Source organism: Schistocerca serialis, chromosome 9, assembly GCF_023864345.2.
Source record: "Schistocerca serialis cubense isolate TAMUIC-IGC-003099 chromosome 9, iqSchSeri2.2, whole genome shotgun sequence".
In the NCBI taxonomy this organism is placed as follows: domain Eukaryota; kingdom Metazoa; phylum Arthropoda; class Insecta; order Orthoptera; family Acrididae; genus Schistocerca; species Schistocerca serialis.
Window position 1 is genome coordinate 160,108,572 of NC_064646.1, and position 27,566 is coordinate 160,136,137.

Below are 27,566 nucleotides of genomic sequence, written 5' to 3' on the forward strand. Positions count from 1 at the left end.
CCGCTTAGTTGTCCAATGTTTACCTCCTTACACCAAGTGAGGCGTCGTTTGTCATTTACCGGTTGATGTGTGGCTTATGAGCAGCCGCTCGACCATGAATCAAAGTTTTCTCTCCTCCCGCCTATCTGTCATAGTACTTGCAGTGGATCCTGATGCAGTTTGGAATTCCTGTATGATGGTCTGGATAGATGTCTCCCTCTTACACGTTACGACCCCTCTTCAACTGTCGGCGGTCTCTGTCAGTCAATAGACGAGGTCGGCCTGTACGCTTTTGTGCTGTACGTGTCCCTTTAGGTTTCCACTTCACTATCACATCGGAAACAGTGGGCCTAGGGATGTTTAGGAGTGTGGAAATCTCGCGTACAGATGTATGACACAAGGGACACCCAATCACCTCACCACTTTCAAAGATCGTGAGTTCCGCGGAGCGCCCCATTCTGCCCTCTCACGATGTCTAATGATTAATGAGGTCGCTGATAAGGAGTACCTGGCAGTAGGTGGCAGCACAGTGCACCTGATATGAAAAACTATGTTTTGGGGGTGTCCGGATATTTTTGATCACATAGTTTAAAAATATGTTGGAGTTGAATAGCAAGGAATAACTATAACGATGTAACATATTAATGGTGTCAGAAACGGAATGGTCTGGTAAATATAGTATTACAGTGAATTCGTGACGATGTATTTCATTTCAATACATGTCATAAAATTTTTGGATTTTGTCACAACTTGCCATTTTTTAGTTAGTGCACGCCACTAACCGTGGACCACGCCGGAGTGGAGTGAACTCGGGTCTCAACGTTATAAATGATTGTACAGTGGGTTTATCTGTGGAAAGACGAGACTTATAAATCATTTTCAGTAGTTACAAGGGAAAGTTTGTGTATGGTTGACTGATCTGGCCATGTAAAATTAGCCGATACAGACTTTCTATGTGCACACTGCGAACAGCTGAAAGCCGTAATTATCCGAGGGCAAGCAGCTCCAATGTATGGCTTGATGATGATGATATCCTCTTGAGTAAAATATTCCGCAGGTAAAATAGTCACTCATTCTTGTCTTCTTACAGAATTACTCAGGACAATGTTGTCATAAGAAATAAATAAATTGGAGTAGTACAGATGGAATGAGGAATGTCAGATCCCGTAATCGGATAATGAAGTTGTGTTGTTATGGTCTTCAGTCCGAAGACTGTTTTCGTGCAGTTCACCACGCTACTCTGTACGGTGCGAGCCCCTTCATCTCTGAATAACAACTGCAACCTATTCACTTCTGAGACTGCTTACAATATTCATTTCTTGGTCTCCTTCTACGATTTCCCCCCCCCCCCCCTCCCCGTCCACTCCCACATTTCCCTCCAATATTAAAAAGGTGATCCCTTAACGTTTTGAGAATGTGTCCTATCAGCCAATTCCTTCTTTTGATCACGTTGTGCCGCAAATTTCTTGTCTCCCCAATTATGTTCAGTACCTCCTCATTAGTTAAGTGATCTACCCATCTAATCTTGAACATTCTGCTGTAGCATCACATTTCGATGGCTTATGTCTCTTTTTGTCAAAACTGTGTATCATTCATGTTTCACTTCCATACATGGCTACATATCAGACAAATGCTTTCAGTAAAGCCATCGTAACACTAAAATTTACATTTGACGTTAACAAATTTCTCTTCTTCAGAAATTCTTTTCTTGCCATTAACAGTCTACATTTTATATCCTCTTCACTTCGGCCATCGTCAGCTATTTTGCTCACCAAATAGCAATACTCACCTACTGCTTTAAGTGTCTCGTTTCCTAATCTAATTCCCTTAGCATCGCCCTCTTTAATTTGACTATATTCCATTACCCTTATTTTCCTTTTGTTGAAGTTTATCTTATATCCTCTATTCAAGGCCCTGTCCATTCCGTTCAACTGTTCTTCCAAGTCATTTGCGGTCTCTCATAGAACTATAATGTCATCGGCAAAACTCAAAATTTTTATTTGTTTCCCTGAACTTTGGGTCCTATTCCAAATTTTTCTGCGGTTTCCTTTACTGCTTCTTCAATTTACAGATTGAATAACATCGGGGAGAGGCTACAAGTCTGTCTCACTCTCTTCTCCATCACTCCTTCCCTTTCTTGCTCTTCCATTCTCACTACTGCCGTCTGGGTTCTGTACAGTTTGTAAATAGCCTTCTGCTCTCTGCATTTTACCCCTGCTACCTTCAGAATTTCAAAGAGAGTGTTCCAGTAAACATTTCCAAAAGCTTTCTCTAAGTCTACAAATACTATAAACATAGGTTTGCCTTTCCTTAACCTATTTTCTAAGATAAGTCGTAAGGTCGGTAGTGCCTTGCGGGTCCGTTTACTTCTCCGGAATCCAAACTGATGTTCCTAGAGATCTATCTCTACCAATCTTTCCGTTCTTCTGTGAAGACTTCATGTCAGTATTTTGCAGCAATGTGTTATTAAAGTGATAGTTCGCTATTTTTACACCTGTAAGTACTGTTTTCTTTGGAAGAGGAATTTTATTACATTCCTCTTGAAGTCTGAGGGTATTTCGCCTATCTCATATATATTGCACACCAGATGGAAGAGTTTTGTCATGGTTGGCTCTCCCAAGGCTATCAGCAGTTCAGACGAAATATCGTCTACTCCCGGGGCCTGGTTTCGGTTTATGTCTCTCAGAGCCTTGTCAAATTCTTCTCGCAGTATATCTCCCGTCTCATCTTCACCTACGTCCACTTCGTTTTCTATAATATTTCCATCAATTTTATCCCCCTTGTATAGACTCTATATACTCCTTCCACCTTTCATCTTTCCCTTCGTCGCTTAGAACTGGTTTCTCAACTGAGTTCTTGATTTTCATACAGCAGCTTTTCTTTTCCCAGAAGGCTTCTTTAATTTTCTTGAAGGAATATCTATCTTTCCCCTGATGAAATTTGTCCTCTACCCGTTCCCGCTTAACCGTTTTGCACTTCCTGTCAGTCTCATTTTTTAAAAGTTCTTATTCCGTTTCGCCTGCTTCATTTGCTGCATTTTTATATTTTCTACTTTAACCAGTTAAATTCAATATCTCTTTTGTTATCCAAGGATTTATCCTAGGCCTTTATTTGATCATCTCTTAAAGCTACCCATTCGTCTTCTCCTGTATTCCTTTCCCCTGTAATAGTCAACAGTTGCGTAACGCTGCCTCTGAAACTTTCAGCCATCTCTGATTCCTTCAACTTATCCAGGTCCCGTCGCCTGAATTTCCTACATTTCTGCAGTTTCTTCAGTTTTAATGTACAGTTCATAACCAATGAATCGTAGTCAGAGTCAGCCCCCCGTTAGCTGAGTGGTCAGCGTGGCGGAATGCCACGCCAAGGGGCCCGGGTTCAATTCCCGGCTGGGGCAGAAGATGTTCTCCGCTCGGGAACTGGGTGTTGTGTTGTCCTTATCATCATTTCATCCCCATCTCTGACGCGCAGGTCGCCCAATGTAGCGTCGAATCCAATAAGTACTTGCCCTCGGCAGCCGAACTTCCTCGAAAGGGGGACTCTTTTGTAGTCAGAGTCCACATCTGCCCCTCGAAATGTTTTACAGTTTATTATTTTGTTCCTAAATCTCTGTCTTACCATAATGCAATCAGTCTAAAACCTACCAGTGTCTCCACGTCTCTTCTATGTATACAGACTTCTTTCGCGATTCTTAAATCAAGTGTCAGCAATGATTAAACTATGCTGTGAGCAAATCTGTACCACGTGGCATCTTTTTTCATTTCTTTGCCCCAGTCCATATTCAAATGGCTCTGAGCACTATGGGACTTAACTTCTGAGGTCATCAGTCCCCTAGAACTTAGAACTACTTAAACCTAACTAACCTAAGGACATCACACACATCCATGCCCGAGGCAGGATTCGAACCTGCGACAGTAGCGGTCGCGCGGTTCCAGGCTGTAGCGCCTAGAACCGCTCGGCCACCCCGGCCGTCGCCCACAGTCATCTTCCACTTTTCCTTCTGTTCTTTTTCCCAATATCGAATTTCAGTCTACTATCACCATTAAATTTTCTTCTCACTTAACTCTATGAATAATTTCTTTTATGTCGTCATACATTTCTTCAACCTCTTCATTATATGCGGAGCTGGTTGGTACACAAACTTCTACTATTGTGGTTGGTGTGGGCTTTGTGTCTATCTTGGCTAGAATAATGCGTTTACTATTCTGTTCACATTAGGTGACCCGTACTGCTATTTTCTTATTCTTTATTAAATCTACTCTTGCGTTATACCCCTATTTGATTTTGTATTTATAACCCTGCATTCACCTGGCTGGAAATCCTGTTCCTCCAGCCAGCGAACTAGCTAATTACCATTTATTGTAACTTCAACCGATCCATTTCCCTATTGAAATTTTCTGAACTACCTGACCGATTAAGGGACCTAACATTCCACGCTCTGATCCGTAGAATTCCAGTATTGTTTCTCCTGATGACGAATCGTCCTGCATAGTCCCCGCCCGGAGATCCGAAAGGGGTACTATTGTACCTTCGGAATATTTTACCCAAAGGGGACGTCATTATCATTTATCCATACAGTAGAGCTGCGTGCCCTCAGGAAAAATTACGGCTGTAATTTCCCCTTGCTTTCAGCCATTCACAGTACTTGCACAGCGAGGTAGTTTCGGTTGATATTACAAGGCCAGATCAGTCAATCATCCAGACTGCTGCCCCTCTTCAGGAACCAAATTTTTGTCTTGCCTCTCAACAGATTCCCACCTGTTGTAGTTTCACCTACGATGCAGCTATCGGTATCGCTGAGCATGCAAGCCACTCCATCTAAGCAAGATCTATGGTTCAGGGGGGAGGCGGGAGATCATAAGTGGATTACAGAATTCAAAACGATAAATGCAGAGCTTGAAGTAACGTAGTGAAATGCTGTGACAGTAAAAATAGGACTTATTCAGGGCTATGAAAGACCCAAAAGGGTAATGCAGGAATAGCAATGATTAAGAAATCACGAATACTAGTGAATTTCTTCCAAACAGGATAATGAACACTTTATAGTAGCCAAGATGGATACATGGGCAACATACATCGGCCACCACAGTCATAAGGGCCTAGAAGTTCGACAGATTAAAAGACTTTGCTATGAAATAAAATAATTTGTTATAGTCATTAAGAGAGACAATTGTATTCGATGAAGGACTGGAACGCGACAGTAGCAAAAGAAAGAGGAAGAAAAATAGTACAATATTTGCTCAGATGAAAGGAACTAAACGGGGAACCGTCTACACGTATTTTGCACGTAGCACAATCTGATCATTGCTGACACATGGTTGAAGGATCGTAACGAAGGCTGTATACGTGGATGACGCTTGGAAACCCTCGAAATATGTCTGATGGATTAGCAGGTTTTGAAACAAAAAACGTTTCGGTTGGTATTGTCAGAATTCTCTGCTAGTTGCTGTAGTGATCCGAGTATGACTTCGACGGCCAGACGACAGACGTCATTGGTTCTAGCATGCGCAACAGTCTGTAGTTTATTACAAACTCGTCCCTCGAAGACTGCCGGAATAGCTTCTTCAACGTGCTGAATTAGGGCCTCCAGGCATCCAAAATGACTGCACCTGGCGTTCCCTCCCATCCCTTGCTGCTATGTCCCTAAGGGCTATTGTTATTCGTCGTGCATTTGAACAGCCGACGATGAATAGACACTGCCCTCTTGCATCGTCGTCCTCTTGAAACAGCATACAGCTGGTTTCCCAACAGGTGAAAGGAGTCACACTGGCTCAGCTCCGGTTTTAGTGAAAGACACCACCTCAAGATTGTTGGTTAATGGTATCGGTGTAACACTCTGATATCCCCCTGGATACTGTCCTCGCCTGAACAGGGCGCTGATTCCTACTACTGACATGACGCTTACCCTCAAGTGAACGATTAGCGATAGGTGGTATACTTTATATACAGGTGGCGGTATCCACATGAGAGGATAGTACTTGAGTTACCATTGGTATTTGTGGTACACAGCTCTCAGGAGCTCTGGCAGCACGTCTGTTCCCAGCGACTTTCAATTATTTGAGAAATTAAACAGGACGATTTCCAACTGCTTACGAACGGATAATAATTCATTCCGTGTTCGAGGACAGCATTCACAGCGAAGTTGCATTGCGGCTGGCGCAATGTTGTACTAACACTGAAATAACTTTAAAATAGTGCTGATCATTCTCTTTCAACATCAGGTTCCGTTAAGTATTACTAACCCTCTCTAAAGACTGAAACAGTGTGCAAAACAAGTTTTAATTGCGGCAACAGGAAAACTAATATGCCAGTTACTATTTTTCTAAAGGTAAAAAACTCGAAACTAACGTTAATTTATGATAAATGCGGACAATAATCGCTCCTGTTGAAAAGGAAAAATTTCTGTAATAGGATGCGTTACGGTATGTGCTACAGTGAGTCAACAAAATATGCTATACAGTACACTAGTAACTTCCGAAAATTCTTAGGAATGTACGTTTACTCAAGTGATATATACTGAAATTCGGAATGAACTATTCATTGAACGAGAATAGTACTGCTACAATGTTGATTACAAGTGATGCTGTACCACAAAAGACGTTCTCCGCAGCACACAGTGTACAAAGACACACAATACCTCACGATACTCGCACAAGGGGTGACACAGCCAACACAAAAAACACGCTTCAAATTAAAGTTAAGTTTTGTAACTGCGTTTTCGAGGCGAATTTATCTGACACGTGTTTTTTACTCGTATACAAAAGAAATATCGGAGGTTAATATCAAAGAAACAACGAAATGGCATTACCCCAACAAAATAGGAAGGAGAGTCATTCTCTTTCCGTGGATTTACGACAATCCTCAGTCAAATCGGAGAGATTTTATTCATTGAGACTTGAGTCTCTTCCAGAATTCCTGTAGTAGTTGGTGTTAATGCTGCACCTTTTTTCCCTGCTTAAAGGGAATCCCTCTAACAAAGGAATCACCTTCAGAGGAGATCAGGTATCCAAGAAGAGAAGAAATTAGCATATTTCTTCAAAATATAAGAGGTATTAGAGAAGAAGTTAGTGAGTGAACTGCTTATAGATGTTGACTCTGACATCGGGGAGCGGGGAAGTGGCCATATACATAAAAAATAGATTCCATCGGAGTCTGTAGACGTATCACGGCACTGCACTGAACAGGTATCTGCAGTGTTGTCCACGGGCAGCTGAATTTAGTGCAATTAAACTTCTAATTGTTTTGTTTATAGGTCCCCTAACTCTGACTTCAGGGCATTTCTGCTCAAGATAGAGAAGGTTCTTGGTTCATTTTATAGGAACTACCAAAAATTAGTTATGAGTGGTTACTTCCATATTAATTTGTATGTCATTGTCCAAGAAAAAGGATGTCGGAAGACTAACGTAAAATCATATGATCTAATGTAGACTGTACTTTTTCAAACGAGGATGCAGGGGAGCAGTATCAGAGCCATATATAAAATTTTTATTCATTCTTCATTGTTAGACGGACGTTCTATTAGTAGAAGGGTGAATTGTCTTTCAGAGAATGATGCACAAATTTTAACACTAAAGGATTTCTGTACTCAAACAAATATACAATTACAAACTATGTAGAAAAGTTAATCCAACGGCAATAGAGGGTTCTTCAAGCGTCATTAAGGAACAAGAGTTGCAGGATATTTATAGTGCCGATAACATTGATGACATATATAAAGGTTTCGTTAACACATTTCTCATGCTCTTTGAATGTTGATTTCCATTAGAACGTTCTAAACTGGGTACTAGCAATAAAAGGCAGCCTTGGTGGCTGATTAGTGGGATAACGAGGATGCAGGGGAGCAGTCACGATTAAGCTGTTGTAGCCCATTACAAAACAAAACTGTAATGTGTTTGAGAATGTTATTAGAAAGGAAAAGAGTATGTGGTATGCAAATAGAATAGCTAATTCACAGGATAAAATTAAAACCATGTGGTCAGTTGTGAAGGAAGTGTCTGGTCAGCAGCACAAGGCCGACGATATAAAGTCAGTTCCTCGCAAAAAATATTTCTGTTACTGATAAGTCAGATGTATGTACAATATTTAAGAATCTTTTCCGAGAATTGCTGGTGAATTAAATAAATACTTAGTTTTTACAGGAGATCATATATTCGAAAATGCCTTTCCGAGATTGATGTCCGAAACATCCCTCTGAGATACTGACAAGGGCGAGATTGAGTCAATAATTAAACCACTGAAGACTAACGACTCTCGTGGACATGATGCAGTGCCTATCAGAATATTAAAGAACGGTGTTGCACATATTAGCCCTGTATTTAGTCGTATTTGTAATTTTTCCTTAAGAAATGGTCAGTTTCCTGAACGGTTAAAAGCAGTCAGTAGTAAGGCCGCTTTATAAAAATGAAGAAAGGGATATTGTAGACAATTTTAGACCTATTTCTAAGCTATCAGTGTTTGCCAAAGTTATTGAAAAGGTTGTGTATGTAAGGATTATTGATCATTTTATATCACACGAATTGCTATCAAATGTTCTGTTCGGCTTTTTTGTCATTTGTTGTTGTTGTGGTCTTCAGTCCTGAGACTGGTTTGATGCAGCTCTCCATGCTACTCTATCCTGTGCAAGCTTCTTCATCTCCCAGTACCTACTGCAACCTACATCCTTCTGAATCTGCTTAGTGTAGTCATCTCTTGGTCTCCCTCTACGATTTTTACCCTCCACGCTGCCCTCCAATGCTAAATTTGTGGTCCCTTGATGCCTCAAAACATGTCCTACCAACAGATCCCTTCTTCTAGTCAAGTTGTGCCACAAACTTCTCTTCTCCCCAATCCTATTCAATACCTTCTCATTAGTTACGTGATCTACCCACCTTATCTTCAGCATTCTTCTGTAGTACCACATTTCGAAAGCTTCTATTCTCTTCTTGTCCAAACTATTTATCGTTCATGTTTCACTTCCATACATGGCTACACTCCATACAAATATTTTCAGAAATGACTTCCTGACACTTAAATCTATACTCGATGTTAACAAATTTCTCTTCTTCAGAAACGATTTCCTTGCCATTGCCTGTCTACATTTTATATCCTCTCTACTTCGACCATCATCAGTTACTTTACACCCTAAGTAGCAAAATTCCTTTACTACTTTAAGTGTCTCATTTCCTAATCTAATTCCCTCAGCATTACCCGATTTAATTTGACTACATTCCATTATCCTTGTTTTGCTTTTGTTGATGTTCATCTTATATCCTCCTTTCAAGACACTGTCCATTCCGTTCAACTGCTCTTCCAAGTCCTTTGCTGTCTCTGACAGAATTACAATGTCATCGGCGAACCTCAAAGTTTTTACTTCTTCTCCATGAATTTTAATACCTACTCCGAATTTTTCTTTTGTTTCCTTTACTGCTTGCTCAATATACAGATTGAATAACATCGGGGAGAGGCTACAACCCTGTCTCACTCCTTTCCCAACCACTGCTTCCCTTTCATGCCCCTCGACTCTTATAACTGCCATCTGGTTTCTGTACAAATTGTAAATAGCCTTTCGCTCCCTGTATTTTACCCCTGCCACCTCCAGAATTTGAAAGAGATTCCAGTTAACATTGTCAAAATCTTTCTCTAAGTCTACAAATCCTAGAAACGTAGGTTTGCCTTTTCTTAATCTTTCTTCTAAGATAAGTCGTAAGGTTAGTATTGCCTCACGTGTTCCAACATTTCTACGGAATCCAAACTGATCTTTCCCGAGGTCCGCTTCTACCAGTTTTTCCGTTCGTCTCTAAAGAATTCGCGTTAGTATTTTGCAGCTGTGACTTATTAAACTGATAGTTCGGTAATTTTCACATCTGTCAACACCTGCTTTCTGTGGGATTGGAATTATTATATTCTTCTTGAAGTCTGAGGGTATTTCGCCTGTCTCATACATCTTGCTCACCAGATGGTAGAGTTTTGTCATGACTGGCTCTCCCAAGGCCATCAGTTTTGTCATTTAACAACTAAAAATGCTATATTATGTTTTCCCTGTGAGTTACTGTATGGCTTAAGCAAAAGGTTTCAAACGCTAGGCATATTTTTTGATTTAACTAAGGCATTTGATTGTGTTGATCACAAAATATTGCTCCAAAAGTTGGACCATTACGGAACACGGGGAGTATCTCACTATTGGTTCACCTATTACTTTAACAACAGGGAGCAAAATGTCGTTTTTCACAGTACTGAGAATGGCTATGATGTCGGGTTTCAGTGGAGCATGGTCGAGTGGGTGGGGGTGGGGGTGGTGGGGGGTGCCCCAGGGATCGGTGCTGGGGGCACTCCTGTTCCTTATTTGTACAAATGATATGTCCTTTCGTATAACACGTAATTCTAAAATATTTCTGTTTGCTTATGACACTAGCTTGGCAGTAAAGGATCTTGTGTGCAACATTGGCTCCGTTTCAAATAGTCCAGTTCATGACATAAGTTCATGGCTTGCAGAAAACTAAACTAACGATAAATCACAGTAAGACTCAATTTTTACAGTTTCTGACACACACTTCAACAAAACCCGACGTTTTAATTTCAAAGAATGGGCATTTGATTAGTTAAACTGAACAGTTCAAATTTCTAGGTGTTCGGATAGATAGTAAACTGTCATGGAAGGCCCGTGTTCAGGATCTTGTTCAAAGACTTAATACTGCCATTTTTACTGTTCGAAAGATATAAGTAGTAAGCGATAGTTAGAGACGAAGAGCAGTCTACTTTTCTTATTATCGTTCACGTGTGATGTATGCTGTAAGTTCGCGAACCTCTTGTCGACCCCTGTTCATTAGTCTGCGTATTCTGACGTTATTCTCTCAATATACCGGGTGATCAAAAAGTCAGTATAAATTTGAAAACACGGAATAACGTAGATAGAGAGGTAAAAATTGACACACATGCTTGGAATGACATGGCGTTTTATTAGAACAAAAAAAAAGTTCACAAAATGTCCGACAGATGGCGCTGGACAGCAAAATGTCAGTTACTGCGCATGACAACCGTGTATAAAAGGAGCTGTAATGAGAGAGAGAATCCGGACTCGCACACGCATTGTGAACATTCGCTCGCCGGAGATCGTCGCCCTTGGTTTAGTGTCTGTGCCGTCGTGTTTGTGCATCAGTGTTTTTCGCCGTCCACGCTCCTTCGTTCACATGTGTCGTCTAACTCGTCAGTGTTTGTGCACAGTGCCGACAGTTTTCTTGTTTGTTTCGTCGAGTGTGAACGGCTTCATGTTTTTTAATTATTGTATCTACTGTTTTTTAAAGCGCCAGTCTGTTACTTTTCTGTTTCCCTTTCTCTTTTATTGTACTGCTTATGGCTGAAGAGCGGAGTACACTTTTCCGCTGCCAGCCCACCTTGTATGGGGTGTTCAAATTACAATAAAGAAAAACAAAAAAAAACAAAAAAGAGAGAGAATCAGATGCGCCAGCAGTCGCAGCGTGTTGAAGTTACCTGAAAAGGCGCTTTTAATGAAGCTGTATTATCAGAATGGGGAATGTGCTAGTACAGCGTTACGATCCTATCGCCATAGGAAGGGGATTCGAACGGGGAAAGGTCCGTTGACAAATGCAGCTGTGGCGAGAATGATTTCCAAGTTAGAAGCAACGGGTTGTTTAGACGATAGACCCCGTAGTGGCCGACAGAGCAAAGGGCGTAATGCTGCTGAGACAGTCCAGGAAGAAATGGAGACTGAAGTGGGTTCGTCTATGCACGGGGAAGTCAGCGTTCGTGCAGTCGCACGTCGCACCGTCATTCCATACACTACTGTTTGGTTGGCACTTAGGCATACTCTCCGATGCTATCCGTACTAAATCCATCGGCTTCATGAACTGTTACCTGGCGATTTAGTGAAGCGGAGGGCATTTACGGTGTGGGCGTTTCAAAAGATGGTGGAAGATGACGATTGGTTGAGTAACGTGTTGTGGACCGACGAAGCTCATTTCACGCTCCGAGGGTCTGTCAACGCCCAAAACTGCAGAATTTGGGTTACAGAAAATCCTAGAATTGTCGTGGAAACTGCATTGCACAACGAGAAAGTTACGGTATGGGTTGGATTCACCACATTTACCGTTATCGGGCCTTTTTTCTTCGAGGAAATGCGTGATTCTTGTTTTGTAACTGCTACCGTGACGGGTGAGAGGTACGCCGATATGTTACAGAATCGCATCATCCCCAGCCTGGCTGATAAACACCTGCTGGAACGTACGATGTTTATGCAGGATGGCGCGCCACCCCATGTTGCTAGAATTGCGCGCGTCGTTTGGTCATGACTGTGTGCTCAGCCGCCACTTTCGTCATGCCTGGCCTCCCAGGTCCCCAGACCTCAGTCCGTGCGATTATTGGCTTTGGGGTTACTTGAAGTCGCAAGTGTATCGTGATCGACGGATATCTGTAGGGATGCTGAAAAGCAACATCCGACTAGAGATGGGTAGTTCGTGAACGAACGGGTGCAAAGGAACGGTTCACCAAGATGAACGAAAGGACTGAGGAACGAATTCCTAGGAGCGATCGGTTCATAGTTCACTTCGGTCACAGCGGTCTACTTATTGTTCCCGGCAACGAGGAACGATCGGTTCATAGTTCACTAGTTCACTTCGGTCGCGGCGGTCACTTCGGCAGTTCTCGTTCCAGCCTCGGTCCCGTGCTCGTCTCAGTCTCGGTCTCCGTCGGCCGCACTCGTCGTTCTTCGCAGGACCACCTGTCTCAGTTCGACTGCCGACTGCTCCTAGTTAGTTCAGTATCCAATTGTTCGTTTCGTTCACTGCGCTCGCCCATTTTACATGTGTTCCAAACTGTTCTTGCACTTGGGTCTGGCTATTCAGCGTCCACGACCGGTAATCAAAAAGTATTTTATAGTTACGTAAATTAGATAAAAATTACGTTGTATGTAATAGGTACGTCTTTTCAGGTAACAAAAGGGAATATCAGCTCACTTCATTATATCCGTGAACAGTAGAAGACCTACTTATAACATGGCAAGTTTTTTTTGTTATTTATATATTTTTTGGTTTCATCGACTTGATTTAGCAACTAACTTTCAATAATTTTCTTAATTTTTAGTGTAAGAAAATTCATATAAAACGATTTTCGTGTATCGTTCATATACAAAACATTACATTTCGGAAGGCTCTAATTATTTTTAAGTTTGGTTGTTTCCAATTTGCATTACCTGCTAGTTTGGTTTCTTTGAAAAAAAAGAAAGAAGTGGGTTGTGGGTCATTTTGGCTCAGTAGGAAAAGCGATCCCTCTCCATTTGAAAAGACATAGATTGCCATAAAATCGTATTTACTTATTATCTCAAAAACATTTGTTCAGAAGGAGCTTTCATATCAAAAACTTTGTTACTGCGAACTTAATTATTATCATTATTGCCGCATTAACTTTAATAATGCAACATAAAACCTAATTTTTACTAAGCGTATGACGCAAGTATGATGAGAAAACCACATTTTATTTTATGCTTCCATAAAGTCTACTTCGCCTACGAACTCAAGGACAACGTTATGTATATATAGGGTGGAAACGATTATTGTTTACAACGTACCATAGCTATGTATTGGAAGTCGAAACTAAGAATTTTATACAAGACACTTGTGGTCTATTAAGTTGGGAAACAGCCACCAACAGGTTTACAAGACTACATATGCTATAGCCCATACGCGTCGCGTGAGATTTTCATGTTCTCTTCTCCAGCTCTGTACACATCGTCATCGATTGTTTCGCCATTGTTGCTTGCATTAGCTTGTTATTTCTTCACTGCCTAATTATTACATGTTTATCTGTTTGTTGTATCCGCTCGTAACGGGGAACACATCGTCCGTAATTGGCGAGCAGTCTGTACTCGATCAGCCACACAACGCTACAGTTGGTTAAACGAGAGGTTCTGCAGAATCACAGAAATTACTTCTAAAAGTGTGTAAGAATTCTGTAATGAATAAAAACTCTATACTCCAGGGGGCAGGCAAGTGTCCCCTCTTGGTGCCCTCCATCCTTCAGTCACCTACACTACTAGTTTGCTTTGTCTTACTTTATTACACTAATTATTGCTATTCTGATCAGCTGAAGCGCCATCTGTCGGACAGTTTTTGAACTTTTGTATTTTTTTTGTTCTAATAAAGCCCCATGTCATTCCAAGCATGTGTGTCAGTTTGTACCTCTCTATCTACATTATTCCGTGATTTATTCAGTTTTCAAATTTATACTGACTTTTTGATCACCCAGTATATATATATTTTCTATAGTTTCTTGATAACAATATCAGCTTATTCCCGAGACTTAGCAGCTTTCACTCAGTTAATATTAGGCAGAAAAGCAATCTGCATTTGGACTGTACTTCCTTAACTATTGTGCAGAAAGGTGTGCAGTATACTATTGCATCCATTTTCAATAACCTACCACAAGAATTCAAAAATCTTAGCAGTAATCCACGCGCTTTCAAATCGAAAGTGAACAGTTTCCTCATGGGTGACTCCTTCTATTCTGTTGAGGAATTCGTTGACAAATTAAGCTGATCCGTGATATTGTTGATTGTGTTTCCATAAACATATGGCTTGTCTTTTTTGAGTTCGTAAACCTTTTATTTTATCTGTTATTAATTTTATGTTGTAGTGACACGTACTGACATGTTTGATGACCTTGGAAATTTACTCCTCAGATTCTTCCTACGGAACTGGAGGTGAACAAAATATTCTTTAACAATGATGCCTTGCTACGCAGTGGTTGAGACGTTCATCTCGTATCCATATGAGAGGAGACTGACGCCCCTTTTAGCTGTTCTGGTGCACCTTTGCAGTGGCTTTTTTAAATCACTTGGACCGACGACGTGATCCTCAATTGGCCGTTCGATCTACAGCCTTCGTCTGCAGTTTTTTAATTGCATATTCAAAGTGGCTTCCATATTACGCAACAACCCACTCACGTGATAACTGAGAGATAACAGGGTTATCAAATTTGGTGGTAAACTATAGGTACCCTCACAGTTTTATGGAAGAGTTGGTACTTAGCTCACATGAAGCATAGTGCACGACCTTACGGCCAAATATTACCAACTATAACAAAGTTCCCACTGTAAGTGGACCATGGTCCATGCCAAGGAGGGGTGGCTTGCTTGCCTGCTGCACAGATACAGACATCCGTCCTGTTGAGTCTTAACGGGGGCATATCTGCGGAGAGGACTGACTGATCTAGGTTTCGAAAAGAGGTTCAGCACCCTTTTCAGTAGCTTTCAGCGGCAGCAGTTTGACTGATCTGACCTTGTAACATTCTGCGAACGGCTGAAAGCATGGGGAAACTAAGGCCTCTGGCAAACAGCTACATTTATGGTTAAAGGATGACGGCATCCTCTAAGGCAAAATATTCTGCAGGTAATGTAGTGCCGCATATGGATAACGGAGCAGAAACTATTCAGGAGGATGTCGTCACCAGCAGAAACAAAACTTCGGGGCGTGGAATGTTAGATCGCATAACCGGGTACGTGGGCTAGAAAATATAAAAGGCGACATGAACAAATTGGAGTTCGATGTAGAAGGAGTTAGTGAGGTTCGGTGGCAGGAAAAACAGGACTTCTGTCAGGCCAGTACAGGACTATAAAAATAAATAAATCGGGCTGATGCAGGATCAGGCCTATTCATGAATAATAAAATATGAGTACATGTAAGCTACTTTGAATAGCATGGTGAACCCATTTACGTGTCTATGATAGACACTAAGCCAACATCCACCACATTAGTACAAGTTTATATGCCAACTAGTTCCCTAGATGATGAAGAGATAGAGATAGATTGAAGAGCTAGAAAAAAATGAGACAAACGATAACATTTAAATGGTTAACAGAGGCAAAAACTTAATTGTGACAGGTGACTGAAATTTAGTAGCAGGAAATGAAAGACAAGAAAAAATAGTAGATGAATGTATACTGTGTGAAAGGAATGAAAGAGGAAGCAGCATGGTAGAATTTTGCACGTGGCATAATTTAATCATCGATAAAACTTGGTTGTAAAACCACGAGAGAAGATGGTACACATGAAAATGACTGGAAGACACTGAAAGTTTTCTGATCGACTGTATAACAGTAAGACGGTGATTTCAAAAACCACATTTTGAGCTGTAAGGCATTTCCAGGGGCAGCTGTGTGTTTTGAAAAGAGTTGTTGTTGTGGTCTTCAGTCCTGAAACTGGTTTGATGCAGCTCTCCATGCTACTCTATCCTGTGCAAGCTTCTTCATCTCCCAGTACCTACTGCAACCTACATCCTTCTGAATCTGCTTGGTGTATTCATCTCTTGGTCTCCCTCTACGATTTTTACCCTCCACGCTGCCCTCCAAAGCTAAATTGGTGATAGCTTGATGACTCAGAATATGTGCTACCAATCGATCCGTTCTTCTAGTCAAGTTGTGCCACAAACTTCTCTTCTCCCCAATTCTATTCAATATCTCCTCATTAGTTACGTGATATACCCATCTAATCTTCAGCATTCTTCTGTAGCACCACATTTCGAAAGCTTCTATTCGCTTCTTGTCCAAACTATTTATCGTACATGTTTCACTTCCATACATGGCTACACTCCATACAAATACTTTCAGAAACGACTTCCTGACACTTAAATCAATACTCGATGTTAACAAATTTCTCTTCTTCAGAAACGCTTTTCTTGCCATTGCCAGTCTATAATTTATATCCTCTCTACTTCGACCGTCATCAGTTATTTTGCTCCCCAAATAGCAAAACTCCTTTACTACTTTAAGTGTCTCATTTCCTAAACTAATTCCCTCAGCGTCACCCGACTTAATTCGACTACATTCCATTATCTTCGTTTTGCTTTTGTTGATGTTCATCTTACATCCTCCTTTCAAGACACTGTCCATTCCGTTCAACTGCTCTTCCAAGTCCTTTGCTGTCTCTGACAGAATTACAATGGTATCGGCGAACCTCAACGTTTTTATTTCTTCTCCATGGACTTTAATACCTACTCCGAATTTTTCTTTTGTTTCCTTTACTGCTTGCTCAATATACAGATTGAATAACATCGGGGATAGGCTACAACCCCGTCTCACTCCCTTCCCAACCACTGCTTCTCTTTCATGCCCCTCAACTCTTATAACTGCCATTTGGTTTCTGTACAAATTGTAAATAGCCTTTCGTTCCTTATATTTTACCCCTGCCACCTTCAGTATCTGAAAGAGAGTATTCCAGTCAACATTGTCAAAATCTTTCTCTAAGTCTACCAATGCTAGAAATGTAGGTTTGCCTTTCATTAATCAAGCTTCCAAGATAAGTCGTAGGGTCAGTATTGCCTCACGTGTTCCAATATTTCTACGGAATCCAAACTGATCTTCCCCGAGGTCGGCTTCTACTAGTTTTCCCATTCGTCTGTAAAGAATTCGTGTTAGTATTTTGCAGCCGTGACTTACTAAACTGATAGTTCGGTAAATTTCACATCTGTCAACATCTGCTTTCTTTGGGATTGGAATTATTGTATTCTTCTTGAAGTCTAAGGGTATTTCGCCTGTCTCATTCATCTTGCTCACCAGATGGTAGAGTTTTGTCAGGACTGGCTCTCCCAAGGCTGTCAGTAGTTCTAATGGAATGTTATCTACTCCCGGGGCCTTGTTTCGACTTTCAGTGCTCTGTCAAACTCTTCACGCAGTATCATATCTCCCATTTCATCTTCATCTACATCCTCTTCCATTTGCATAATATTGTCCTCAAATACATCGTCCTTGTGTAGCCCCTCTATATACGCCTTCCACCTTTCTGCTTTCCCTTCTTTGCTTAGAACTGGGTTTCCATCTGAGCTCTTGATATTCATACAAGTGGCTCTCTTTTCTCAAAAGGTCATTTTAATTTTCGTGTAGGTAGTATCTATCTTACCCCTAGTGAGATAAGCCTCTACATCTTTACATTTGTCCTCTAGCCATCCCTGCTTAGACATTTTGCACTTCCTGTCGATCTCATTTTTGAGACGTTTGTATTCCTTTTTGCCTGCTTCATTTACTGCATATTTATATTTTCTCTTTTCATCAATTAAATTCAATATTTCTTCTGTTCCCCAAGGATTTCTACTAGCCCTTGTCTTTTTACCTACTTGATCCTATGCTAACTTCAATACTTCATCCCTCAAAGCTACCCATTCTTCTTCTACTGTATTTCTTTCCCCCATTCCTGTCAATTGTTGCTTTATGCTCTTCCTGAAAAACTGTACAACCTCTGGTTTAGTCATTTTATCCTGATCCCATCTCCGTAAATTCCCACCTTTTACAGTTCCTTCAGTTTTAATCCACAGTTCATAACCAATAGATTGTGGTCAGAGTCCACATCTGCCCCTGGAAATGTCTTACAATTTAAAACCTGGTTCCTAAATCGCTGTCTTACCATTATATAATCTATCTGAAACCTTCTAGTATCTCCAGGGTTCTTCCATGTATACAACCTTCCTTCATAAATCTTGAACCAAGTGTTAGCTATGATTACGTTGTGCTCTGTGCAAAATTCTACCAGGTGGCTTCCTCTTTCATTTCTTACCCGCAATCCATATTCACCTACTACGTTTCCTTCTCTCCCTTTTCCTACTACCAAATTCCAGTCACCCATGGCTATTAAATTTTCGTCTCCCTTCACTATCTGAATAATTTCTTTTATTTCATCATACATGTCTTCAATTTCTTTGTGATCTGCAGAGCTAGTTGGCATATAAACTTGTACTACTGTCGTAGGCACGGGCTTCGTGTCTATCTTGGCCACAATAATGCGTTCACTATGCTGGCTGTAGTAGCTTACCCGCATTCCTATTTTTTTATTCATTATTAAACCTACTCCTGCATTACCCCTATTTGACTTTGTATTTATAGCCCTGTATTCGCCTGACCAAAAGTCTTGTTCCTCCTGCCACCGAACTTCACTAATTCCAGCTATATGTAACTTCAACCTATCCATTTCCCTTTTTAAATTTTCTAACCTACCTGCTCGATTAAGGGATCTGACATTCCACGCTCCGATCCGTAGAACGCCAGTTTTCTTTCTCCTGATAACGACGTCCTCTTGAGTAGTCCCCGCCCAGAGATCCGAATGGGGGACTATTTTACCTCCGGAATATTTTACCCAGGAGGACGCCATCATCATTAACCATACAGTAGAGCTGCATGCCCTTGGGAAAAATTACGGCTGTAGTTTCCCATTTCTTTCAACCGTTCGCAGTACCAGTATGGCAAGGCCGTTTTGTTTAGTGTTACAAGGCTAGATCAGTCAATCATCCAGACTGTTGCCCCTGCAACTACTGAAAAGGCTGCTGCCCCTCTTCAGGAACCACACGTTTGTCTGGCCTCTCAACACATACCCCTCCGTTGTGGTTGCACCTACGGTACGGCTGTCTGTATCGTTGAGGCACGCAAGCCTCCCCACCAGCGGCAAGGTCCATGGTTCAATTACGAACTGTAGATTAAAACTGAAGAAATCGTTAAAAGCTAGGAATTTAAGAGGATGGAACTCGATAAACTGAAGGAAACGAGGTTGTTGCGAGCTTCAAAGCAAGTATTAGGCAATGTTGGTCTGAAACAGTGAAAGGATTACAGCTGAGGACGAATGGTGATTAAATCAAGAAGGCAGTAGAGGATTAAATAAATAAAAAGACAAGGCCAAGTAGAAATACCTAGATAACACAGGAGATACAGAATTTTGCTAATAACAGGAAGAAATATAGCATGCCACAAATGAGACATTCGAAAGAATATACGCAGGTCTAAAGATGGAGGATGACGGAAATTACTAAATGGCGAATAGTATGGCCAGAGGATAATTTAAGGGTGTAGAACAATGCATGCGTGCATGACGACTATAGGAAAGTAAAGAGATCTTTGGCTGAATGAAAAGTAGTTGTATGAATAACAGGAGCTCAACTGGCAAGCCAGTACTAAGCAAAGAAAGGGAAGTTATGAGATGTAGGGAATATACAGGAGGCCTATATAATGAGAAAACCTTGAGATCAGTATTTTAAGAAAAGAACTGGAAATAGGTGAAGAAGGTGGGACAGGAGACATGTAAGTAGGCTGTTTAGGTTTTTTTATTGATAACGCCACCATTGTATAAAAATCACTGGCTGTGCTGTGTGCAGTCTGTGGCTAGTTTGCATTGTAGTCTGCCATTGTAGTGTTGGGCAGCGGCAGCTGGATGTGAACAGCACGTAGCGTTGCGCAGTTGGAGGTGAGCCGCCAGCAGTGGTGGATGTGGGGAGAGAGATGGCGGAGTTTTGTAATTTGTCATGAACTGCTATATGTATTATGACTACTAAGGTAAATACAGTGTTTGTTCTCTATTACTATCTTTCATTTGCTAACTATCCCTATCAGTAGTTAGTGCCTTCCATAGTTTGAATCTTTTATTTAGCTGGCAGATGTGGCGCCTGCTGTATTGCAGTAGTTCGAGTAACCAAGATTTTTGTGAGGTAAGCGATTTGTGAAACGCATAGGTTAATGTTAGTCAGGGCCATTCTTTTGTAGGGCTATTGAAAGTCAGATTGCGTTGCGCTAAAAATATTGTGTGTCAGGTTAAGCACAGTCATGTATAAATTATTCAAAGGGGACGTTTCAGACATGACACTGTGAGACTGAAAGACTAAGTGGAAACATATCCCCACTTCTCAGACTTATTGAGATCATTGGAAGAGCACACCATGAAAAAACTATTTCACTGATGCGAACTGTTTACAGAAGAACGGAAAAATTTTTAGGAGTCGACATCGGAGGTGATCAGTTTGGTAGCGGGGATAAAACATGGGGAGCGTAAAGATTTTATAACTTATGTAAAAACCTTACTACAATTTAAGAGTCGAAGGGTACGAAAGGGAATCAACAGTTGAAAAGGAAGTGTTGTGGCCACATGTAGTAAGCGTTGCTTCATGCAATGGAGAATGGCAAAACACAGGCATCCAAGCGAACGAGGCGTTGCGATGTATGCGTGGCACAGATAGCCTTGGTGACAGTTGCAGTCTACCAACAAGCTGATGCAAGGACACACACAGACCGAGCGCCGAGCGAAGCCTGGAGAGTGCTGAGTAAGGGGAAGTGAGGCCAGCACGCTAAGTTACGCTGCAATATATTGCGGGAGTAATAACAAAAAGCTACCACCGACTGTAAAAAACGCCCTCCTGCCGGATATAAATAGTGGAGCGCAGGCAGCAACAGACAGAAGCCATTAGGAAGCAGTTAGGATCTGAAGACGGACGTGGTCCATGTCCGAAAGTTCAATGTTCTTAGGTGACGACTCCGGAAGTCTATTCCAGCTCGCAGGATTCATCCGTTCGCCGCAGATGTCAACTTCAGCTCTGGAGGTCGACCCGAGTTCGGTCGGCACCATGTCTGAGTAACTACAGCGAGAACTTCCAGCAGGACCAGCCACAGCACGGTCTTGATCACAGGCGCCGCCGGGGACTGACGCCCGGACTTCACGGCAACCCGGCCCACGGCGCGTGGTTAGACCATGACAGGACTTCGCGGACATCACGTCTGATGGCTTCCCAGCCGCCGTTGCGGCAGGCATCGGCAGCTGACCTCACGGTTACGTGGCTCCGTGGGCGTGCCCGTACTGGGGCGCCGGGCGGCGACGAGTTCATCTCAACCACAGGGCATCCCGGCTTCAGCGGAGCAGTGGTGGCCTGAGGCTCCCGAGTGCAGTCAGCGGCGCGCGTTGCGCGCATTGTCGGAGAATCTACACAGCAGCAGCCAGGCGGAGGGATCCGCAGGGCTGGGCAGCGACGACGAGTGAGAAACTGTAAAGAAAGTTCAATAAATAATTGTAAAACTTCACGCCGTCTCACTCTTTGGCGCAGCCACTGTGTCTGCTGCTAACAAGTACTGCAGAAGTTGTAACAAGTCCAGACGTGGACGTAACAGAAGTGAGACAGGATTATGGTCTTTCCCAGGCGTTATCCAGTCCGTAAATTGATCAATATGTGAAGGAAACGAAGAAGAAATTTGGAAACCCAATTAAAAGTCAATGGGAAGAAACAATGACTCTGAGGTTTGCTAAAAACATTCTCATTCTTTTAGAGGCGCCAAAGGCCTTGGAATAGAAGTTAAATGGAATGGATAGTTTCTCGAAAAGCAGTTGAATTTAAACAGGTAGAGGTGAGGGCATTAGATTCGAAAATGATGCACATAAGTAGTGGACAATTCTGCCATTTGGACACCAACATAACTGCTGCTGGCCGCAGTACAGGTAATGTAGTCTGGGAATAACAAGAAACTATAGTCGACGTAATCGTCTTCAGATATTCAGCAACTGTTTAGATGATTAAGATAGTACTCATTTATTGTTTCGTCGCAGTTGCGCATATCTAATTAGATTACCCATTTCCATCACTGTGGATCATTTACACATCCATGTAGTTCCGTCAGCAACCGGTCTTGTCCACTCAGAACCACATATCAGTGTACAGTACTACTTAAACCTGAAAATCACCCAGAGAGATCTAAACATATAATCCAACCAAAAATCTGCAACTTGGACGGAACAATGAATGAGAATTACCTTAACAGCAAGAAAAGCAATTCCCAAAACGAGGAAGTTGTTAATATCTAATACAAATTTAAGTATTAGGAACTCCTATCTGAAGGTATTTGTCAGGAGCATAGCCTTGTACTGAAATAAAGGTAGATGATCAGCATTTCAGACAAGAAGAGAATAAAAGATTTACGAATGTGGTGGTACACAAGAATGCTGAAAATCAGATGGCAAGATCGAATAACAAACAATGAGGTACAAATCAATTGGGGAAAAAAGAAATTTATGCCTCAAATCGCCTACTAGAACGGATTGGTTGATAAGAACACCTCCAGATTCGTGAAGGTATTGTCATTTTGGTAGTGGAAGTAAGTAAGTGAGGGGGGTAAAAATTCCAGAGGGACATCTGGGTTTGAATACAGTAAGAGTTCAAATGGATGTAGGTTGTGGCAGTTATGTGGAGATGAAGAGGCTTTCATAGGATATGGAGAGCTGCATTAACCCTCGCAATACCAATACTTTGTGCCCATCTTTTGAAAATATTTTAATCTAAAATATCTCAAAATTTTGAAAAAAATTATTTATTGTTGTTAATGAAGTCTTCTACCAGATTCCATAAATGTTTAAAATTTTTTTGTTGACCTTAACCCACAAATTTAATGTCAATAGTAGATAAGGCTTTTCACATCGAATATCATACTCAATATTTTCAGGTTCGGGACCCTTCTTACACATCAGTATTTTTTAAAGGTGCACTGCAAGTAAAAGTCAACAGTAATTAACAAAACTGGTGTTTTAAATTTTTTTCGGTTGTTCTCCCAAAGTACAGTCCCCTCGGTAGTACATGTTACTGAAAGTGCGTTGGCATTGCTAAGGGTGTGCCAAAATATATGTTTCAAGTTCTGGATCCTAATTAAGCAGCAGTGCCTCTTTAAAATGTTTGTTGTTAATGTAAATCAACAAAAATGAACAGGTTTTGTTTTCTAATATTTTTAGGGTGACCTTAAGGTACCTTCGTCCCTCTTGATAATTCATGTTATCGAAAATACGTTGATACTGCGGGGGACAAACCACTTTTCGGACTAAAGAGCACAACAGCAATAATGAAGCTTACGGTTGCAGCAGTCTTTACATTGATGAACGCTTTGCATCTCTTTTCTCGAGTAGGTGTCTGTAATGTCTACAAGCAATTCATTATCCGAAGCCAGTGGATTCATGAAAAGCTGTTAGCGCGAGCGCCAGTCAACGCTGGTTTCTGGTGATAGCTAAAAGTTATATTCACTGCAGAAGTGTACACTCACACATGCAAATGAACTACAGCTGCCGGGCCTCTATTTTAATATTAGGTGACTGTGAATCGACGTATATTCGTACGTTATTTTCTTTTCAGGACATGCACATCTTTACCTATACAACATACAGCGTGCGATGGAGTGAATGTATGATATGAATATCATTTTCGCCCTATCCCTGTTGTTCCACCGGCGAGGGAAGTTCGGGAAAAGTGACGGGTCTATATGTACATTTGGTGTCATTTACTCGCGTTATTCCTTCTTCTTGCACAATATTTATTCGAAACCTAGACTTCACGAACATATCCGAAAACTCCACATCAAACTTGTTCAACGTGTTCATAGCTTTTAATATATCTCATCTGATAACCCGGAGTCAAAGTGAATTCTACGCCCTAGGAAAACCATATGAAAGGAGAAATGAGGAACCATCAATAAGTTAATTACACTACAGATTTTACCAGAAATTTATGTGTAATATGATGACAACGAGATATATCACATCAACAGTTATAGTTTTAAATTCTTGAAGGTTCATATCAGAAAACTACAGCAGTGCTTAACCACACGTTTAATGGTGATGCAGATGTTGTAGTAGATTGGTAATATAAAAGTTTTGTGATCATTGGATGCGGATGTGTTAGACACAGTTGCACATCTCCGAGCAAGCAAAATCAGTGTACATGGAAGTTATTCATGTTTTGTGTAGCAATTTTCGGCGAATTTACTAAATACTTGCCTGAAATGACATGACAATTATGAATGATTTTATACATCTTACCAGATGTTGTTCTCAGTGAAAAGAATGTCTTAGTTATGTAATCACTGTTACCTGCCACTCAGCCCACTTTTTCGTAGTGATGAAGATAACGTCAAAGGTGAGTAAATGAACCTACAATTGATTAAGCGCTGCAGATTATGACAAGGGACATCGTATGAAGATTCCAGGTGAGTGAAAAATAGAATTTTGTGACGAGTGCCTCACTTGTATAAGGCGAGCTACGACACGCTACGTGATCAGTGAACTGATACAACCAGTTGCACTCTGATATAATTAGCAGTAAAGTCATATGGCGTCTCGCAATGTATCAATATCGAGAACTGGAACATTTGCTTCACTATGTAATTTAAAGCATACTATGTGACAATGAATATTTTCTCTTCAACATTTCGAACATTCAGTGAGTTTTGAAATAAAATGCGTGACAAGCAATTCATTTCAGATTTTCTGACCATTTGTTTAATTAACTTTACAGATATGTCCTTATAACGACCATTAAAGACCCTACTTACTGCTCAGGCCTTTGTCTCTCTACTGAGCGCAATTTCCTCCACTAAAAATTAACTATTGTATTAGACCCTCAAACCTTCTACAGTGAACCGACTCCTTCATTTAGTTCAGTCATACCAGAAATTTATTTTGATTCAATACTTCTTTATTAGTTATACTATCTACTTGATTCCACTTATTAAGGATCGTGTAGGCTATACATTTCCAGGATCTTAAGTGACAAGAATCAAGAGTGAATCGCTCCTTGCGAAGTGTTTTGTGATGAACATTTAGTCTATCATAAACTAACACAGTGTATTTTAAATGATAAGCAATATATTTAAAAGTGATATGTTATTATTCCATCATAATTTTTTTTACATAAATGTAAACGAATTAAACGTGTTATGTAAATTTATTGTTATGTTCTATGTAAATCTGTCTATGTGTAATTTGTATGTAAAAGAGAATACTTTGGCTGATTGGAGAAATATAATCTGTGCAAAGTTTTGTTAACACAGAGCGGCAAATAAAGACACACATTTGACGATGGAATTATAAGATGGAGTCTGTGAGAAATTGTTTCCTTGGTAGTAAAGGACGGGCAAGAGGAGAATCGACGTGCAGGCAAATTAAGTGGAGACATAGCAGTGTACAGAGTGACAGAAGAGGTGTGTTATTTTATTAGAGAAGAAAAATGACAATTTTCGGAAAAGAGGAGATTTCTTTGTAGTAACAGTGGGAATGTGGAAACGAAAATTATAGTACACAGACAGGGGAAGGAGTTTCTACGTGCGGATACGGCTAAAAGGAGGAAGTAGCCAGCAAATTATCAAAGCAGCTTTGTTGCAGTACAAAACTATAATTTAAGAGACAGCGATATTTTCGAAATTATTAGCAGAGAAGAGAAGGAAGAAGAGAAAGAAGACTCAAGAGACAAGATTGAAGAACTGAAGATTCAGCAGAAGATCGTCACAAAATAGAGAACGTTATTACCACAACGAAAGTAAGAGAGCCGAACAATCGTCAGCATAAAACTTGCGTACACGCTGTACTAACAGAAACTGTGTACGAAATGGATAAAGACTCTCTTTCAACCGATAAAAAATGAGATGGACTGTGAACTACAATGGTGCTATGTATTCTTTTTAAAAGTGACTGTTATTGATGGTCCGTGTTTGAAACGTTGACTTTGAACTGACCAACTATTTGTTAAAACCATTTCCAGTGAGGAGCAAAATATGAATAAATAGACGTCATTCAAATACGTTATTACCAGGGTGTCCATTGTTGTGCACAAAACTGTTTGTATATCGGCCCAGCACATCCCATTCCAGTAGTCACTCTACAGAGTTTTAAAAGGTTATATAGGAAGATGGGTGCACCAGAGCAGCGTTATCCTCAACTCATATTTTACAGCTAATTTTGCATATTTTCGTGACAACTCATCAGCATCTTAGCAGCTTCCTATAGATCTCAGAGCAACTGTTGTACTACGGCTTCTGTAGTAGTTGCTGCAGAAGATACGTATAACGTGACAAAACAGTTACATATGTCTGCTGGCAGAGCCATAACTTTCGACATGTTGTTGCCTGTTTACATCGGAACTAAACTTTGAGAAGCATACTTCACGTAAAATTAAAATGACAGTGAAACCGAATAAGTTGTTTCAGAACAATAACAAGAAATCCGGTAATAATCGATTTACACACAATTACAGAATTTTCTTGCAGGCAAATTTAACTTAAGCAGTGAAATTCTACTTAGTTGGAAGACATTTACTTCAACTGCAAGTAGTTCATTCGCAGTATATATTTAATAAAATTCGTTCATTTCATTTAGAATTAATAGTAAGTTCGCAACATAAAATTGATAAAATTATTTCATTTCATCACTTCACATCAAATTACATTGCATTAACAAAACTTACCGTGACTGGCACTGCTCCATACACAGCAATCACAATCATTTGATTGACATTTCATGATGCTAGTTCCATTGAAATTATCATTTTATGTATAGATCGCTCAATAAGTTTCAATACATCACATTAATCTACAAATTCTTAATTCTACGAAAGAAAAATCGCACCTTCTATACTGATATACAGGAATTCGTTTGGAACAGAGAAATAACGTATCTTTCCAAATAATTATACAAATATTATTGTGAGTCTATATTTACACCTGTTTTGTGGAAAAGCGTTTGTATGTAGGTGCGGGTGGAATTATGCCACCTGTCACAGGTAAAAGAAAAAGTGCCACGTATTCCTTGGACGAAATTATATTTACGATAATGAATTCTTCTGGCGAAATAGAAGCAGGTTTCGTGCGTGTACATTGACATTGACCTCTGTCCAGTGCTATTCCAGCTTGCTAAAGAGGTAGCACAGTGGTATTCTATTGTTAATCAGGTAGTCAGCAAGGTACATTAGTATCAAATAAATTATCTACCGCGAATGTGCATGCTGACAGGATTTCCATTGTGTTCAACGAAAAATAACCGATTACAAACTACTGCCAA